Raw genomic sequence first — 18,905 nt, 5'->3', positions numbered from 1 at the left:
GAAAGTTACGTTGCAGCTACACTGTATTAAACTTTTAGTTGGGCCACTTGTAGAATACTTGTATGGCTCTGATCACCACTTTAGAGGAAGGATGAAGGCTTTGGAAAGAATATAAAATAAGTTTCACAAGGATGCTGCCTGGATTATAGAGTACCAGCTACAAGGAGATGAAATTAATTATTGATTGATTGAGATACAGCGCGGAATAGGCCCTTCTGATCCCTGCAAGCCTCACCACTCAAAAGCCCCCAAATTAACCCCAGCCCAATCATGGGACAACTTACAATGACCAGTTCATCTACTAACCAGTACATCTTTCGACTGACAGAGGAAACCGGAGCACCAGGAGAAAACCCACGCTTTCTACGGGGAGAATGTACAGATTTCTTACAGATGCTGAACTGAACTCCAGTAGCATCGTGCTAACCACCACGCTTTTCCCTAGAACATCAGAGCCCGAGGGAGTAACCTGATAGAACGATATAAAATTACAATAAGCATAGACTGTCAGAGTCTTCCCCCCGCTCCCCCCTCCTCAAGAGGCTGGAAATGTTAAATACTAGAGGACATAGCTTTTAAGCTGAGAGGAGAAAAGTTTTAAATGATTTATGAGGGTTTTTTCTCTTTTTTTTAATATATAGAAACATAGAAAACCTACAACACAATACAGGCCCTTCAGCGCACAAAGCTGTGCCAAACATGTCCCCACCTTAAAAATTACTAGGCTTTACCCATAGTCCTCTATTTTTCTGAGCTCCATGTACCCATCCAGGAGTCTCTTAAAAGACCCTATCGTTTCTGCCTCTACCACTGCCGCCGGCAGCCCATTCCACACACTCACCACTGTCTGCGTAAAAAAACAAAACTTACCCCTGACATCTCCTCTGTACCTACTTCCAAGCACCTTAAAACTATGCCCTCTCATGCCAGCCATTTCAGCCCTGGGGAAAAGACTCTGACTATCCACACGATCAATGCCTCTCATCATCTTATACACCTCTATCAGGTCACCTCTCATCCTCCGCCGCTCCAAGGAGAAAAGGCCAAGTTCACTCAACCTATTCTCATAATGCATGCTCCCCAATCCAGGCAACATCCTTCTAAATCTCCTCTGCAACCTTTCTATGGTTTCCACGTCCTTCCTGTAGTGAGGCGACCAGAATTGAGCACAATACTCCAAGTGGGGTCTGACCAGGGTCCTATATAGCTGCAACATTACCTCTCGGCTCTTAAACTCAATCCCACGATTGATGAAGGCCAATGCACCGTATGCCTTCTTATCCACAGAGTCAACCTGCACAGCAGCTTTGAGTGTCCTATGGACTCGGACCCCAAGATCCCTCTGATCCTCCATACTACCAAGAGTCTTACCATTAATACTATATTCTGCCATCATATTTGACCTACCAAAATGAATCACCTCACACCTATCTGGGTTGAACTCCATCTGCCACTTTTCAGCCCAGTTTTGCATCCTATCAATGTCCAGTTGTAACCTCTGACAGCTCCCCACACTATCCACAACACCCCCAACCTTTGTGTCATCAACAAATTTACTAACCCATCCCTCCACTTCCTCATCCAGGTCATTTATAAAACTCACAAAGAGTAGGGGTCCCAGAACAGATCCCTGAGGCACACCACTGGTCACTGGCCTCCATGCAGAATATGACCCGTCTACAACCACTCTTTGCCTTCTGTGGGCAAGCCAGCTCTGGATCCACAAAGCAACGTCCCCTTGGATCCCATGCCTCCTTACTTTCTCAATAAGCCTTGCATGGGGTACCTTATCAAATGCCTTGCTGAAATCCATATACTCTACATCTACGGCTCTACCTTCATCAATGTGTTTAGTCACATCCTCAAAAACATCAATCAGGCTTGTAAGGCACGACCTGCCTTTGACAAAGCCATGCTGACTATTCCTAATCATATTATGCCTCTCCAAATCTTCACAAATCCTGCCTCTCAGGATCTTCTCCATCAACTTACCAACCACTGAAGTAAGACTCACCGGCCTATAATTTCCTGGGCTATCCCTACTCCTTTTTTTGAATAAGGGAACAACATCCGCAACCCTCCAATCCTCTGAAACTTCTCCCGTCCTCATTGATGATGCAAAGATCATTGCCAGAGGCTCAGCAATCTACCACCTCACTTCGCACAGTAGCCTGGTGTACATCCCGTCCGGTCCCAGTGACTGATCCAACTTGATGCTTTCCAAAAGCTCCAGCACATCCTCTTCCTTAACATCTACATGCTCAAGCTTTTCAGTCTGCTGCAAGTCATCCCTACAATTGCCAAGATCCTTTTCCGTAGTGAATACTGAATCAAAGTATTCATTAAGTACCTCCACTACTTCCTCCGGTTCCATAAACACTTTTCCACTGTCACACTTGATTGGTCCTATTCTTTCACATCTTATCCTCTTGCTCTTCACATACTTGTAGGATGCCTTGGGGTTTTCCTTAATCCTTTCCGCCAAAGCCTTCTCATGGCCCCTTCTGGTTCTCCTAATTTCATTCTTAAAGCTCCTTCCTGCTAGCCTTATAATCTTCTAGATTCCTATCATTACCTAGTTTTTTGAACCTTTTGTAAGCTCTTCTTTTCTTCTTGACTAGATTTACAACAGCCTTTGTACACCACGGTTCTTGTACCTTACCATCCTTTTCATGTCTCATTGGAACGTACCTACTCAGAACCCCACACAAATATCCCCTGAACATTTGCCACATTTCTTCTGTACATTTCCCTGAGAACACTTGTTTCCAAATTATGCTTTTTATAATTTATATATGCAGAATGATAGGAGCCTCTATCAGGGGAGGTATTGAAGTAGATACGACAATATTGCTTCAGTGACATTTACACAGACACACGAACAGACATGGAATTGAGGGACAGAGACCATGTGCAAGCAAATGTGCAGCTCTATTTAGCATCATGGTTGGTACAGACATTGTGGGTTGATGGGGTCTGTTCAATACAAATGGTGTGGGACAAAAGATGAGATGAGGACTTGGGAGTGTGAAGAATCAAAACCTTTATCGATTGCCTTTCATTCAATATGTCTCCACTACTGCTTCCAAACATGACACTAAAATTTCCCATTCCAATCCAATTTCTACAACCACAAAGCCTGGGCCATGATAGAGGACCTCATCTCCACGACCACATCACAGCACTTATCTGCACATGCCATCCCACATCCCACCTTCCAAACTTATTTGCAGACACCAAATTATAACCCTGATCTTGCTTGCAGAGCACCTTCCAATGACTCAGACATTGCTTACAGCCCAGTCTCACCAACACCTCCGCATCTTTGCTTACAAAGCACTGAACTTCATCCCATTCTAGCAACACACATCAAAGTTGCTGGTGAATCCAGCAGGCCAGGCAGCATCTCTATGAAGAGGTACAGTCGACGTTTCAGGCCGAGACCCTTCGTCAGGACCCTGTTGTTTGCGGATATATCAGCTCCTACTTTGTTACAATGGTTCTCTCAAGTGATGCTATGTCTTAGTTTGGAGAAAATTAGAAGCCAAACCTTTGAACCTTTATTTGATTTTGTGAAAAGATGGGGCTCATTTGCTCGTTATTATCATTTGAGCTAATTGATAGATTTTCTCCACGATCTAATTGTAGATTTACAGCAGGGGTAATTACATCTATCAAAAGCAAGCTTAAAAAAAATACAAACACAAGGAATTCTGCAGATGCTGGAAATTCAAGCAACACACATCAAAGTTGCTGGTGAACGCAGCAGGCCAGGCAGCATCTCTAGGAAGAGGTACAGTCGACGTTTCAGGCCGAGACCCTTCGTCAGGACTAACTGAAGGAAGAGTGAGTAAGGAATTTGAAAGTGGAAGGGGAAGGGGGAGATCCAAAATGATAGGAGAAGACAGGAGGGGGAGGGATAGAGCCAAGAGCTGGACAGGTGATTGGCAAAAGGGATACGAGAGGATCATGGGACAGGAGGTCCGGGAAGAAAGACAAGGGGGAGGGGGCCCAGAGGATGGGCAAGGGGTATATTCAGAGGGACGGAGGAAGAAAAAGGAGAGTGAGAGAAAGAATGTGTGTATAAGAATAAGTAACAGATGGGGTACAAGGGGAGCAGATGCGGCGGAGACTTTTCATTCTAGGACGAGGGAGATGTCTTTTTTTTAAAGAAAGGGGCTTCCCTTCCTCCACTATCAACTCTGCTCTTAAACGCATCTCCCCCATTTCGCGTACATCTGCTCTCACTCCATCCTCCCGCCACCCCACTAGGAATAGGGTTCCCCTGGTCCTCACCTACCACCCCACCAGCCTCCGGGTCCAACATATTATTCTTCGTAACTTCCGCCACCTCCAACGGGATCCCACCACTAAGCACATCTTTCCCTCCCCCCTCCCCCGCTTTCCGCAGGGATCGCTCCCTACACAACTCCCTTGTCCATTCGTCCCCCCCATCCCTCCCCACTGATCTCCCTCCTGGCACTTATCTGTGTAAGCGGAACAAGTGCTACATATGCCCTTACACTTCCTCCCTTACCACCATTCAGGGCCCCAAACAGTCCTTCCAGGTGAGGCAACACTTCACCTGTGAGTCAGCCTGGGTGATATACTGCGTCCGGTGCTCCCGATGTGGCCTTTTATATATTGGCGAGACCCGTCGCAGACTGGGAGACCGCTTTGCTGAACACCTACGCTCTGTCTGCCAGAGAAAGCAGGATCTCCCAGTGGCCACACATTTTAATTCCACATCCCATTCCCATTCTGACATGTCTATCCACGGCCTCCTCTACTGTAAAGATGAAGCCACACTCAGGTTGGAGGAACAACACCTTATATTCCGTCTGGGTAGCCTCCAACCTGATGGCATGAACATCGACTTCTCTAACTTCCGCTAATGCCCCACCTCCCCCTCGTACCCCATCTGTTACTTATTTCTATACACACATTCTTTCTCTCACTCTCCTTTTTCTCCCTCTGTCCCTCTGAATATACCCCTTGCACATCCTCTCGGTCCCCCCCCGCCTTGTCTTTCTTCCCAGACCTCCTGTCCCATGATCCTCTCGTATCCCTTTTGCCTATCACCTGTCCAGCTCTTGGCTCCATCCCTCCCCCTCCTGTCTTCTCCTATCATTTTGGATCTCCCCCTCCCCCTCCAACTTTCAAATCCCTTACTCACTCTTCCTTCAGTTAGTCCTGACGAAGGGTCTCGGCCTGAAACGTCGACTGCACCTCTTCCTAGAGATGCTGCCTGGCCTGCTGCGTTCACCAGAAACTTTGATGTGTGTTGCTTGAATTTCCAGCATCTGCAGAATTCCTGTTGTTTGCGTTCATCCCATTCTACCCTTCTTCTCACCTATCAACTCCAGGCTACAATCCTTTGTCTGTAGCCACCAGCTCCCAATTTCCCCCCATCCCGCAGCCCAATCACAAGTAGAATATTTTCAATCACTAAGACACCAACTACCTTATCAGTAGCCAGTTTCGGGAATAAGTAAAACAAGTCCAAAGTCAGAAACAGACTACAATCATCCAAGCAACATACATCAAAGTTGCTGGTGAACGCAGCAGGCCAGGCAGCATCTATAGGAAGAGGCGCAGTCGACGTTTCAGGCCGAGACCCTTCGTCAGGACTAACTGAAGGAAGAGTGAGTAAGGGATTTGAAAGCTGGAGGGGGAGGGGGAGATGCAAAATGATAGGAGAAGACAGGAGGGGGAGGGATGGAGCCGAGAGCTGGACAGGTGATAGGCAGAAGGGGATACGAGAGGATCATGGGACAGGAGGTCCGGGAAGAAAGACGGGGGGGCGGGTGACCCAGAGGATGGGCAAGAGGTATATTCAGAGGGACAGAGGGAGAAAAAGGAGAGTGAGAGAAAGAATGGGTGCATTAAAAAGAGTAACAGATGGGGTACGAGGGGGAGGTGGGGCCTAGCGGAAGTTAGAGAAGTCAATGTTCATGCCATCAGGTTGGAGGCTACCCAGACGGAATATAAGGTGTTGTTCCTCCAACCTGAGTGTGGCTTCATCTTTACAGTAGAGGAGGCCGTGGATAGACATGTCAGAATGGGAATGGGATGTGGAATTAAAATGTGTGGCCACTGGGAGATCCTGCTTTCTCTGGCGGACAGAGCGTAGATGTTCAGCAAAGCGGTCTCCCAGTCTGCGTCGGGTCTCACCAATATATAAAAGGCCACATCGGGAGCACCGGACGCAGTATATCACCCCAGTCGACTCACAGGTGAAGTGATGCCTCACCTGGAAGGACTGTTTGGGGCCCTGAATGGTGGTAAGGGAGGAAGTGTAAGGGCATGTGTAGCACTTGTTCCGCTTACACGGATAAGTGTCAGGAGGGAGATCAGTGGGGAGGGATGGGGGGGACGAATGGACAAGGGAGTTGTGTAGGGAGCGATCCCTGCGGAATGCAGAGAGAGGCGGGGAGGGAAAGATATGCTTAGTGGTGGGATCCCGTTGGAGGTGGCGGAAGTTACGGAGAATAATATGTTGGACCCGGAGGCTGGTGGGGTGGTAGGTGAGGACCAGGGGAACCCTATTCCTAGTGGGGTGGTGGGAGGATGGAGTGAGAGCAGATGTACGTGAAATGGGGGAGATGCGTTTAAGAGCAGAGTTGATAGTGGAGGAAGGGAAGCCCCTTTCTTTAAAAAATGAAGACATCTCCCTCGTCCTAGAATGAAAAGCCTCATCCTGAGAGCAGATGCGGCGGAGACGGAGGAATTGCGAGAAGGGGATGGCGTTTTTGCAAGAGACAGGGTGAGAAGAGGAATAGTCCAGATAGTTGTGAGAGTCAGTAGGCTTATAGTAGACATCAGTGGATAAGCTGTCTCCAGAGACAGAGACAGAAAGATCTAGAAAGGGGAGGGAGGTGTCAGAAATGGACCAGGTAAACTTGAGGGCAGGGTGAAAGTTGGAGGCAAAGTTAATAAAGTTAACGAGTTCTGCATGCGTGCAGGAAGCAGCGCCAATGCAGTCGTCGATGTAGCGAAGGAAAAGTGGGGGACAGATACCAGAATAGGCACGGAACATAGATTGTTCCACAAACCCAACAAAAAGGCAGGCATAGCTAGGACCCATATGGGTGCCCATAGCTACACCTTTAGTTTGGAGGAAATGGGAGGAGCAAAAGGAGAAATTATTAAGAGTAAGGACTAATTCTGCTAGACGGAGCAGAGTGGTGGTAGAGGGGAACTGATTAGGTCTGGAATCCAAAAAGAAGCGTAGAGCTTTGAGACCTTCCTGATGCGGGATGGAAGTATATAGGGACTGGACATCCAAGGTGAAAATAAAGCGGTGGGGGCCAGGGAACTTAAAATCATCGAAAAGTTTAAGAGCGTGAGAAGTGTCACGAACATAGGTCGGAAGGGATTGAACAAGGGGTGATAAAACAGTGTCGAGGTATGCAGAAACGAGTTCGGTGGGGCAGGAGCAAGCTGAGACAATAGGTCGGCCAGGACAGGCAGGTTTGTGGATCTTGGGTAGGAGGTAGAAACGGGAAGTGCAGGGTGTGGGAACTATAAGGTTGGTAGCAGTGGATGGGAGATCCCCTGAGCGGATAAAGTCGTTGATAGTGTGGGAGACAATGGCCTGGTGCTCCTTAGTGGGGTCACGATCGAGGGGTAAATAAGAGGAGGTATCCGCGAGTTGTCGCTGTGCCTCGGCAAGGTAGAGGTCAGTACGCCAGACAACAACAGCACCACCCTTATCAGCGGGTTTAATAATAATGTTAGGATTAGTGCGGAGGGAGCGGAGAGCAGAGCGTTCCGAAGGAGTGAGGTTGGAATGGGGACAAGGTGCGGTGAAGTCGAGACGGTTGATGTCCCGTCGGCAGTTATCCAGTCCAATCATCCAGTAGTTTTAAATAAGTCTGCTAGAATTTCTAGGCCACCATACTTTAACAAGAGAATTCCTTTTGTAATGTATGTTATTATGTTCTTATTCCATTACCAGAGATAAAGGCCTGTGGAATGAAGATCAAAAGATTGTGATTAAAAGTGACGCAAAATAATGAAGGTAAATGGGGAGAGGGTAGGTTGATTCAATAAGGACTTTCAACTCAGGTGTACTCAGAATAGTTGGTTCCTTGTTGTAAATTCTATGTAACCAGTCATTTTCATTGGCTCTTGGTAGGAATAAAAAAAATTGCACCACTATGTACAAGTTGATAGCTTTTTGATTTAAATGAAATTGTTTAGTTATGTTCAGATAATACAGCTTCAGCTCAGACTTCCCTGTTTTTAATGGCTACATTGATCTCTTCTATCAATATAACAATATGAAAGCAATGTGCTGAAACCATAAATCACGCAATAAAATTTTGTGATTTCTTCTGTTCAAAAGGGTCTACAAACTAACATAGCTCATCGCTCCAAAGTCTTTTGTTTTCTTTTGATCGGTCTAAGGTATCTCACACGATATAGATACAACTCAACTTACTCAGGTAAAGCTCTTTTTGAGTAAACACTATAATTTTAACTTAATTGTTTCACCTCTTTATAGATGTAGTGACATTTACTCTGACAAGATAGGAACTCGGAACAATATAATTATAACCTCGCAAAGGCATATTATTATGTTGTTATATAGTTGTTGAATGTTTTTACCTTAACGGCATTAAAAGCTCAACATCAATAAATGAACTTCTACATATAGCCCTGGGCAGTTATTTGGACCCAAATGGCTGTGCGCACATTATCTTCAATTTTTAAAAATCAGAAAGCATTCATCAGCAAGATAACCTACAGTTTGTTCAAAGGTTATACCTATTCACAAATTTTACAACATAAGCATGAGGAGAAAACAAATATGTTATCAATATAGAATTGATCATTCTTTGGTCAGTCATGCCAAGTATCTGTGAAATGTTAACATCCAGGATTGATTGATGGGGATTAATTGATGGTAATATAACCAAAAATCATGGTTTAAGTACCTCACGGAGGTAGTCATTACCCGGCACTTGCACAGTTCAAATACTCTTCACTGCTTGTCAACTCATCCACAATTGGTTTCTAGTTCTTCGTGCCCAAGAACATTGGTGAATTGCTAATAAAAATTAACATCATGAAATCAGTGAAAACTCCTGCCTCATTTGGCATAGGATGCTGCCCTGAAGAACTCTTCAGCCCCAGACAGTACACTTGGCCTCCACTGTAGGTTGGTATGACTCTAGCCAATAGGCATCTTTCAGCATCCTCATCCCAAACCCTGAGCATTACAAGCATGAATAGTAACACAGTAATGTAATGCAGTTTTTCCCAACTTAAGAGTACGTGGAAAGGCTACATAGGTTTGCGAGGCTTAAAAAATTTAAACAATTTGATTATAAAGTTCACAAAAGTAATACAAAATGAAAATATATTCAATACTCTAGACTGGGGATATTTCCTGTAATATTAGATAAATTCATGTACAAATGCAAACCTAACAAGGATGCAACAAGACACTTCTCGGAAGCAACCAACTGTAAAGACTAATCAGGTTTGCAGTGACTAAAGGATTAGTTAAAAATACAGCTTTTCCAAAGTAATTTGTATTGATCTAAAAATGTAATTGAAAACCAAATACATTTCATTGCAACAAACTTACACAAGAATGCTCATGTTAAGATGTAGGTCCTAGAGGCTAGAGCACAAAAATCTAGGCTCCAGCTGCTTTTTAAAAAAAGTAGATATGAAATTAAATAGATTCTAACCACTCTTTCAGATGCAGGTATCAAATTAAAATTATGCGACCCAACCCTGAAGAGGAATATCAAATTACTGTAGTCAAAATAAGGTCAGAAGCCAAGATATTTTTTCCAATTGAACACTTCTTAGGATACCTGGACTTATGAGGCAAAACCCACCAATGCTCCTAATCCCTCTGGTAGTCAATTTAAATTATTAACCAGCTTTTGAAAGGTCTACTCCTCACTTATTATTTGCTATAAATAGTTATTATCAACCTCCTCTGGGATGTATTATAGGTAGCAATTGGAGTAGAAAGGGCTAGAAAAATAACATTTGGGGAACCTTCCCTCTTTCTTATCTTATAGAAACATATAACATTATGAAAGGGATAGAAAAGATAGAGGCAGTAAAGTTGTTTCCACTGGTAGGTGAGACTAGAACTAGGGGACATAGCCTCTAGATTCAGGAGAGTAGATTTAGGATGCAGGTGAAGAGGAACTGCTTTTCCCAGAGAGTGGTGAAACCGTGGAATTCTCTGCCCAATGAAGCAGTAGAGGCTACCTCAGTGTGTATATTTAAGACAAGGTTGGATAGATTTTTGCATAGTAGGGGAATTAAAGATTATGGGGGAAAGGCAGGTAGGTCCATCACCAGATCAGCCATGATTTAACTGAATGGCAGAGCAAGCTCAACGGGCCAGATGGCCCACTCCTGCTCCTACTTCTACTTCTTATGTTCTTAAAGTTCCTTCTGAAATTTGCAATGCAAGGTTAAATGGCAATGTTAAAGAAAACATCCAGCTGGTCCCCATAAACATATCATTTTCCAATCAGTGGGAATGTTACTATTTTGTATCATGCTTGCAATAAACCAAGGTTTTCCTTTTTAGAAAACAGAACATTCTTGTCTTGATGCAGAATACTCTTTCTGATCCCTTCATCATCTTAATTGGTTCTTTCTGGCTGACCAACACACAATGATCTTGTGAATTATTCAATTAGATCATTGATAATTATTTGATTAAATGTAAAGGGCAATTTCAATAGCAGCTTTTGAAATCAATACATCCAATGTTTCTCTAGTGTCTGTAGCTGGTCTGTTAGTAGGCTGTTCCCTTTCACTTGAAGATAGGGCAGATGTCAGAGCTGGAAAACCAGGTCTTGCTCTTGATGAAAGGCTTTAGACGCTGTATTCTGAAGCCACTGTGTTGATTGAGGCAACATTGAGAGAAGCATCGCTGATCTGACAGAGGGTGGGATGTAGAAAGAGAGGAAATAATGTCATTTTCCACATTGTGAATGAATGCCTCTGAGCATCAGGCAGTCCTGCAGTATAGAATACACGTCATGCATGTCAAGACCTATTCAGACCATAAGGTTTGACCAACAAGATTTCACGAGAGGTTTATATCTGTCTCGTCCATCGGCACTCAACGCTCGTGGTCCTCAAGCATCCTGTTAACATTGCCTCATTAAATAGGTTTTATTTGAGTGATCAAATAGAAGATGGCTCTAGACTACGAAATGCAAATACACACACAGCACATAGCCTGCCATGTGGTTCAAATTCACACTGGAGTATTGTGTGCAGTTTTGGGCTCCTTATTTTAGAAAGGATATACTGATGGTGAAGAGGGTTCAGAGAAGATTCATGAGAATGATTCCAAGAATGAAAGGATTACTGTATGAGGAACGTCTGGCAGCTCTTGGGCTGTATCCCCTGTAGTTCAGGAAAATGAGGGGGGGATCTCATAGAAACATTCCAAATGTTAAAAGGTCTGAACAGATTAGATAGGACAAAGTTATTTCCCATGGTAGGGGAGTCTAGGACAAGAGGACACAACTTCAGGACTGAAGGACATCCATTTAGAACTGAGATGCAGAGAAATTACTTTAGTCAAACGGTGCTAAATCTGTGGAATTTGTTGCCAAGAGTGGCTGTGGAGGCCAAGTCCAGATATGGCTAACATGTCCTGCATTCTTCATATTTCTTCTGCAGATTGGTTCTGCTCAGCTGAACAATTGACCATTGTCATTTATCAGTGGAAATTGTGAAATTTTTCATTGATACAAGAAAAGTGAAACAGCTTTTTATCTGAATGGTGACAGATTGCAGAACTCCAAGATGCAGAGGGATCCGGATGACCTAGTGTACAGTTTCTTACAGGCTAGGATGCAGTGCCGCAAACAATTAGGAAAACTAACAATGCTACTGTTTATAGCTTGGCAAATTGAATATAAACTTAAAGAGTGATCATGAAGTTCCTGTAGCCTGTCACTTTAATTTACCATACCACTCTAACCTTTGTCTGTAGCTCCTTGTACTGTTACAATGAGGCATGGTGCGTCACCTGCAGAAAACTTCATCTTCCATCTGGGCACACTACAATCTGAAGGACAATATAATAATAATAAGCAAATTTGACAGATTTGCACTCTCTTTCTGTTTGTATCAGAACGAGCTGTTTCTGTCTACCATCATTTTGACTCAGTCTATAAAATATTCTTCCTCGAAGTTGAGCAGAAGCACGGTAGATTATTCAGCACAGAAACAGGCCCTCCAGCCCAACTCATCCATGCTGACCTATCTAAACTAATCTTATTTGACAGCATTTGGTCCACATCCTTCAAAACTTTTCCTATCTACATACCTGCCTCCATTTTTTTAAATACTTATACATATGACAAATAAAGCTTAATCTTCTCATATATTCAATATCCTCTGCAGAAAAACTTACCCTTCAGATCCCCAAAATAATATTTGATAAACATGAGTTTAGAAGTATCCTCCAGCAATTCAGAACAGTTAAGTTACAATCAAATAAATCATGAACTTATTAAATAACCAAGCGGGCCCGAGATGCCAAAGTGCCTACTCCTGTTCCTAATTCATACATTCATTCCTATGTTCTTGATAGAAAACTATCCAAACCCAGCAGAACCTCTCTCATCTGGAGAAGGCAAATTCTTGAACAGCCCCTACCCAGGAGCACATAGCTTTCACAAGGTTGGCCATCACGGCGGCATAGCAGTTAGTGCAATGCTATTACAGCTAAGTGGGCATCAAAGTCCAATTCTAGCATCATCTGCAAGTGAGTGAGGGAGGGAGTGATGGATGGATGGATAACACAAGTACTTATGATCTAAAAGCCAAAGTGAAACTGCAAAGTGACTGAGGCTGGGAATTAAATATTCCAGGAAGCTTAAATTGTATAAGAGATAGGCAAAATAGAAAGAAGAGAGTGGTGGCCCTGATTAAAATAGAGATGAAGACAGTGGAGAGAGAAAAATTTTAATTCGGAAAATCAAGATGTAGGATCAGTTCAGGTAGAATAAGAAACAGCAATGGTAGAAGACACAGAGTCTACAGACATTTCCCACCAAATGACAGTAATGTAGGACATGCTACAAATTAGGTGCATGTTGTAAGTGTAATATCGTGAGTAATACATGAATCTTTAAGCAAAATGTTGACTGACCTAATCAAATTGGGAGTAAGAATGTATCATTGAGGATATGGCTTTCTACATCAGCATGCTCAGATAAAGGGGATGCAGGCTGTTTTACTTCTAGTATTATGCAATGAGAAAGGAATAATTAATATATAGTTGTTAAGTACCCGAGGATTAGAATAACATGTTGGAGTTTTAAATCAAGTGCTATAAATCTAAACACAGGAAACTAAGACAACAAGAGATGTACATTGGCTATGATAGACTGAGAAACCGCATTGCAAATTAAAACAGTGAATAAGTAATTGCTAACACTTAAATAATTAGTACACCGCTTATAGTCATAGTCATACTTTATTGATCCCGGGGGAAATTGGTTTTCGTTACTGTTGCACCATAAATCATTAAACAGTAATAAAATCATAAATAATTAAATAGTAATATGTAAATTATGCCAGGAAATAAGTCCAGGACCAGCCTATTGGCTCAGGGTGTCTGACCCTCCAAGGGAGGAGTTGTAAAGTTTGATGGCCACAGGCAGTAATGACTTCCTATGACGCTCTGTGTTGCATCTCGGTGGAATGAGTCTCTGGCTGAATGTACTCCTGTGCCCACCCAGTACATTATGTAGTGGATGGGAGACATTGACCAAGATGGCATGCAACTTGGACAGCATCCTCTTTTCAGAGACCACCGTCAGAGAGTCCAGTTCCATCCCCACAACATCACTGGCCTTACGAATGAGTTTGTTGATTCTGTTTGTATCTGCTACCCTCAGCCTGCTGCCCCAGCACACAACAGCAAACATGATCGCACTGGCCACCACAGACTCGTTGAACATCCTCAGCATCGTCCGGCAAATGTTAAAGGACCTCAGTCTCCTCAGGAAATAGAGACGGCTCTGACCCTTCTTGTAGACAGCCTCAGTGTTCTTTGACCAGTCCAGTTTACTGTCAATTCGTATCCCCAGATATTTGTAATCCTCCACCATGTCCACACTGACCCCCCGGATGGAAATAGGGGTCACCGGTACCTTAGCTCTCCCCAGGTCTACCACCAGCTCCTTAGTCTTTTTCACATTAAGCTGCAGATAATTCTGCTCACACCATGTATAAGTAATAAATATACTTGTGGCTTTAAAAGGAAAAGTCACCCAGTCTTCGCTATAAAGACAAAATAATCTGCAGATGCTGGGGTCAAAGCAACACTCACAACACGCTGGAGGAACTCAGGTCCTTCGAAGGGTTCCGGCCCGAAACGTCGACCGATCTTTTCCATGGATGCTGCCCGACCTGCTGAGTTCCTCCACCGTGTTGTGAGTGTTGCTTCACTATAAAGAAACGTTGAATGGAGTACCAGTTGAAAAAAAAGGCTTGAAATGTTGCCAGGAAATGATGAGGAAAAGCAAATATGCAAGTAATCAATAATAAAAGAAAACAGGCTGCTATCTTCCTTTAACATGCAAAAAGACAGCGGCTAGCCAAAATTAATGTGGGTCCCTTATAGACAGAGACAACAGAAATAATATTGGGGAATAAAAGGCACCTACTTCTGGGTGAAATAATTTCTTCTCACCTGTCCTGAATGGCCAATCCCTTTTCCTTGAGACTATGACCTTGTGTTGAACCTTCCAAATGAAAGGGAACAGAAGCCTAGTCTACTTGCATTACAAAACAGAAGTGTCTCCTCCCCTCACAGCAAACCTTCAGGATTCATTATATATATATATAATGATAAATATATCATTACTTGGTGCTGTCTCATGAGGAACCTTTTTAATTGTAGCAAGACATCTTTAATCATGTACTCAAATCCTTGTGCAATAAAATCCAGACTTCTCATGCATGTTTCTCTAACCCAGCTATATCCAAGAGATTTGAGGTAAGTTAATGCCCTCTCCAAGATCCTCTACGTCTTTATCTACCTGGAGCCAACTGTCTACATACCACCTGCAGCTTCCACCCATTTTCTTCTGCCATCTTGGTGTCACTATCTGATACACAACAACGCTAGCCACACAGTGCAGCTACCTCTTTCTCTGCCTCTATTCTTAGGTTCCTTTCTTACTCCTGCTCACCTTCCTCTGTTGAATGAGAGTTGTGTGGGAGGGTAGGAGTGAAAAAAATTGTTCTTTCAGTATATCTTACAAAGTGAATCATAGTATCAGTGAATAAAAACTGTGTATGGCGTGGGTGATAGATTAACATGTATTATTCATCACATATTTGAAAATGGTCTGCACTGATGAAGACTGGGTACAAAATGTGCTCCCCACAGTGATTTTTAGCCTCCTCAGCTTGGCTCCTGTTTGAACCTAAGTCTTCCCTATGCCTAGAATGACGAACCTCTTCTTTAGCCTGGAATTTGCCAGTGTGCGAGGAGCCTCCCCTCCCATCTTACTGGTGAACTTCCTACTTTCACATCACGGCCTGAAATATAGAAAGAAAACATATTGTTTTGAAAAATACTAACCTTTTTGCATTCTTAGTGTTTGCATGTGTGGCTGGGTAAACCTTGGCAAAGGGTGGACTCTTAAAAAAAAGTGTAGATAGAAGAGTGTATGTGGAGAGGATGTTTGTGATAGAGGGAGAATCTTGGACCAGAGGGCATAGCCTCAGGATAGAAGGCTGTTCCTTTAGAACAGAGGTGAAGAGGAATCTCTTTAGCCAGGAGGTGAAGAATCTGTGGAACACAGTGCCACAGACGGCTGTGGAGGCCAAGCCACTGCATATATCTAAAGCGGAGATTGATTGATTCTTGATTAGTAAGGATGTCAAGGGTTACAGGGAGAAGATAGGAGATTGAGGTTGAGAGGAAAAATAAATCACCCATGATCAAACGGTGGAGCAGACACCTTGGGCCAAATAGGCCAATTCTGCTCCTATGTCAGGTGAAGGCAGCCTGAACAACTCCAGCTCTGGTATCCAATATCAAATGTAAAGTTTCTCAGTTATATGCATATTCCTCCTCTTACATACCTTTAGAAATAAATAGATGTAGTTACTTCATGCATTTGGTATAATGAAAACCAAAGCAGCTTTTTGGCATGCAAAAGATATATGCAAAAGTGTTCAAACTGAGATAAGAATCTCAGGATTATAAAGTCACTGAAGGCATAAAACCACTGAGAATGGCAGCAGGAAAACAAGCTCATTTTTCTGGTCATCCCAGACAATTCTTAGATACCTCGGACCAAATTTTGGGTATTACACACCCAGCAAAATGCATCCTAATTTTGCATCCATTTTCTTCTGCTGTCTGGCAAATTCTTGTAATAGCCATTCAAAAGGCAACAGATAATTAACACCCACAAGACTACGCTCCATTTCAAAATTGGCAATTGAGATGTCCCAAATTTGCTGATGAACATAGATGAACATAAATGAACATAAATGTTATTTATAACAAAAAAAAACCTGATTCAACCAATCATATTTCCACCAACTTTGCCAGCTAGGTGACACGATAGCATAACGCTATTGCAGCGCCAGTGAAGCGGGTTCAATTGTCCCGCTATCTGCAAAGAGTTTGTGCATTCTCCGTGTGGCCATGTGATTTTTCTCCAGGTGCTACAGTTTCCTCCCACATTCCAAAGGCATTCGGGATGGGGTTAGGGTTACTTTGTTGTGAGCATGCTATATTAGCAACAGAAGCTTGGTGACACTTGTGGGCTGCTCCCATTACATCCTCGAACTATGTTGGCCATTGACGCATTTCACAATATGTTCTGATGTACTTGTGACAAATAAAGTTCATTTTTAAATCTTTAATCTCTTTAAAGCTTTAATACCAAATGTATAATTACTGTCTAACAGCTTATTTTAAGATGCACCCAACAAAAACATATTTGTGCATTTCTGAAAGTCGGGTTAAACTTTAAAAAAAAACTAGGCTTCAAAATAATTGCATGAAAATTCTGCTGCTTGCAATGTCTCGATACAACAGTTTATTCAAAGGAAAAACAATTTAATGACTGGAAATATTATAAATAAATTTGATGAGGCTACATCTAGTTACTTTGGAGGCTACGCCTAAAAAATCCCAAAAAGGTAAAGCTGTCTATAATCCCAATGTAATTGTGAGATGTTGAAACATTAAAAATCTAAGTTCCCCACTTAAAATATAAATATGAAGTAAAAATGATCAATAAAAGGCAGAATTTGTATTGATATTTTTAATATTCAAAGGTATGTTTTGGCGATGCCCAGCATACAGTATCTTGTGAATGCATAAAAATCAAACTTTTTTTTAAATTACCAAATGCAGAGTAATTTAGAGAGATGACTTTGGAAGCTCCCATGTTCACCATCTCAAAACTTGTGGAGCGTAATATGGCACTTGATTGCAAACTAAAGAACACAAGAAGATAGGAGTAGGCCACTTAAACCTACCCACACATTCAATATGATCATGGCTGATCTGCGGTGGCCTCAACTCCTCTGCTGTGCAAATTCTCTACAATCTTAATTCCTTGATCTTTCATGTACTTATCTCTCTGTATCTTAAATATGTCTAATGATCCGGCCTCCATCACTCTCAGTGCAGAGAATTCCAAAGATTCAGTGCCCTCAAAGGCAATAGGATAAATGCACCAAAATACCCTAGACCTGTCAAGTTCAAAACAATCACGGCTTCTATTAAAATTTACAATGTCAAAACACCAAAAACAATATTGATTTAGTACAAAACATACTGCATCTGTGAGGAAACCATTTAAAAATGTCACCCGTCATTTACCCGCAAGCCATTCTCTCAACAACCATTCTTAAACAAAGTCTAAACTCCAAGGTTTACGTTTACCCAAAACTAGGATTGCCAAAATGAAAGCTTCAGCAAACTTAAAATGAAACTGCCAATACTTTCCCAATTAAAACTCACTTGGCTGCCATGCCAAACTCCTGTTACACAAAGAAAAAAAATCAAATGTTCACTCAGGAACTTTACAATTAACAATGGCTACAGTCTTCATTTACATATAGATAGGATATAGAAATATCCATTATGAAAAAGATATATACAATGGGAACTTATTTGAATAATGCCGTTTCCCCACAATCGTGGGTCAAAAAATGAGACATCCTTGTAAACTTGCTACCAATAGGATGGTGTCATTTCCAGTGAATTCCTCTTTTTGGAGTAATGCACAGTAACCTGTCCTGAAGTCACCAATCAATAGTAGACGAAAGACAATGAAGCCCAGGTTCCCTTTCAGCAACACCAAATTAGTATTGGCATCTTCCCAATAGTCATTCCATACTGTCATATCCTGTCCAATTTTTTCACTTTACAATCACTCATAAATGATGGTCACTTCTCCTCTCCTTCCATCAGGATCCTCTCCATAAACGCTAGTGTTTATTACCATCTCTTTTCCTCCCATACAAGCCAGGCCTAGTCTAAGTCTAGCCTTCCCTTTTTCCCTACTATTCCAATTTTTTATCTCTCCTGCATTATTCTCCCCATCCCCACAAAAACAAGTTCCCCACAATTGCTTCTCTAACAACCATGCCCCTCCCCAGTCTACACTGTCAGTCTCATATCTGAAAGTCCACCAACCCATTTATTTCCCAAACCCTCCTGGACATCCCATCACTCTAAATCAAGATCAGTAACAGAAGAAAGGAAGACGATAAGCAGAATTGTAATTGATATAGGGCTGTATCAACTTCCGGTCAAAATGGCGCCTGTGTACAATACTCCTTCAGTCGACATCTTCTGGATAGATCACGAAACTATATTTCACTTCTTTTATGTCTTTTAAGTTTGTTTTCGT

At 42.6% G+C, this 18,905-nt stretch overlaps 1 protein-coding gene across 5 annotated transcripts in view; it reads right to left on the bottom strand.

The window, feature by feature from the left end:
• Positions 1-18,905, bottom strand: part of LOC134340122 (protein TANC2-like) — an 828,834-nt gene that overhangs the window by 713,731 nt on the left and 96,198 nt on the right. Inside the window, exon 3 of one of the 5 annotated variants that reach the window (XM_063036995.1) lies at positions 11,984-12,070. The exons of the other annotated variants lie outside the window; for them this stretch is intronic. The gene's annotated coding sequence lies outside the window, so the exon portion shown is untranslated. The remainder of the gene's footprint in view (positions 1-11,983; positions 12,071-18,905) is intronic. 5 annotated transcript variants of the gene reach the window in all.

Source organism: Mobula hypostoma, chromosome X1 (assembly GCF_963921235.1).
Source record: "Mobula hypostoma chromosome X1, sMobHyp1.1, whole genome shotgun sequence".
NCBI lineage: Eukaryota > Metazoa > Chordata > Chondrichthyes > Myliobatiformes > Myliobatidae > Mobula > Mobula hypostoma.
The sequence above is the reverse complement of the archived record's forward strand: the minus strand, read 5'-3'. Positions and strand labels throughout refer to the sequence as shown.